The sequence below is a fragment of the Trachypithecus francoisi genome, unplaced genomic scaffold (assembly GCF_009764315.1).
Source record: "Trachypithecus francoisi isolate TF-2019V2 unplaced genomic scaffold, Tfra_2.0 Contig01440, whole genome shotgun sequence".
Taxonomy (NCBI): Eukaryota; Metazoa; Chordata; class Mammalia; order Primates; family Cercopithecidae; genus Trachypithecus; species Trachypithecus francoisi.
Genome location: NW_022681431.1, coordinates 13,988,419 through 13,990,334, shown reverse-complemented (window position 1 = coordinate 13,990,334; position 1,916 = coordinate 13,988,419).

Here is a 1,916-nt window from a genome sequence, read left to right as displayed (position 1 = left end):
CTACTGTGATGATGTATTCATGTTTTAAGCAATTTTCCATAATTTCATTGAGGCTTTAAGAAAAAGGGCAACACTACGTCTATTTTTAACATTGAAAGAAATCATAAATATACCCAGGTTCAATGGCACTACTGACAGAACTGCTGCTGAACGTGGAAAGAGCACAGTGCACTAGCTGTAAGAAGTCACTTTCAGGTAAAGTATAATTTTACTTTCGCCCCGTAATACCAATTGTAATAGAAATTGCATACTGTAGCAGTTTAGTCAGTTCTCCTAACTTTCCGGCCTTTCCAATTTTATTCAGGCTTTTCAAAAATCAGTGAGCCATCGGATTTATTTTCTTCCCAAAGAAATTCAAATATGAACACTTGAAATAAATAGGTTATAGAAGGCAAATCAAGTGTTACCAGGTTTAAGAGTAAGACAGAAACACAGTCTAATAAAAAGATGTCCAAAATTATTTAGACATCAAATGCTAGAAAGAAAAAAGAAAATGACTTGCAAAACTATTTAGGATATATCATCTTTCTTAAAGATAGCCAGCTATATTCTTGCAAAAAGATAAACATTTTCTTGTTTAATCTGTATGTTATTTTCCACTATAACACATCAATTTTACAAATATTGATGTGAGAGAGAGAGTTAGATAGTTTCTGCAAACTGGCAAACCTGGCTGTCATAGTGTTTTTATTCAAGTTGACCTGATGCACTTTATAGATTGCTAGTTTTAAAATTAACAATGGTTCTCTAAAGAGTCAATATCAATGTCTATATCATAAACAGTAATTATTTATATATAAAACGTGGTATCCTTCGGAGTCATACTGGATGTTCTGAAATCCAAGAAAATCTACTAGAGATAACTGGTCATCCTGATGCTTTCTAACAATTTGGTCCTAAAGCTTCACATTTTAGAAATGAACGAACAAGTGTATCATTGAAGGAATCTGTTTAGTCTTCTGAACTTCAAGAGTTTTACCATAACTGAAAAGACGGCTACATGAGAAAATGACCAGGCCGGGCGCGGTGGCTCAAGCCTGTAATCCCAGCACTTTGGGAGGCCGAGACGGGCGGATCACGAGGTCAGGAGATCGAGACCATCCTGGCTAACATGGTGAAACCCCGTCTCTACTAAAAAATACAAAAAAACTAGCTGGGCAAGGTGGCGGGCGCCAGTAGTCCCAGCTACTCGGGAGGCTGAGGCAGGAGAATGGCGTAAACCCGGGAGGTGGAGCTTGCAGTGAGCTGAGATCCGGCCACTGCACTCCAGCCTGGGCGACATAGTGAGCCTCCGTCTCAAAAAAAAAAAAAAAGAAAAGAAAACGACCAATGCCTGCAGTCGCAGGAATCACCTTGGGAAGACTGTACAGTAAACATTAATCAGTGAGAGATCAGAAGGAAACAAATGGCATCTTTTCAGAACGCTGTCAACTGTTCCCACAACCCAAGTCTGTTTTTCCAAGTTGCACAACTGCTTGGAATAACTCTGAAACAATTATCTTCAGAGTTTAAAGGCTTCAGAGTATAGGTGATGCTTCCTAAAACAAGAAGCCTGTATTAACATCACAAATTGGAATTCATTCCAAAGCCTCTTCTTAGAGAAAAAAAAAAAAAGGAATAAAAAATAAAAAATTTAAAGTCATGAAAAATCCACATGCAGCTAATTAACGTAAAAAATATCAAACACACACACAAAAATCTCGAAAAGCAATTTCATATATTTCTAGGCCTGAGACGTTCCTTATCAGAAAGAAAGATTCTATACCATAGAAAAGACAGCATTACAACAGACTAGTATGAAAATCTGCTGATGTATTTCAGTTCTTATCCTATTTCATACCTATTATTATACAGCTTGCCTCCTATAAATTAAAAGGCGCTATTAGGAGGCTTAGACAAAAAAGTGGCTCCAAAGC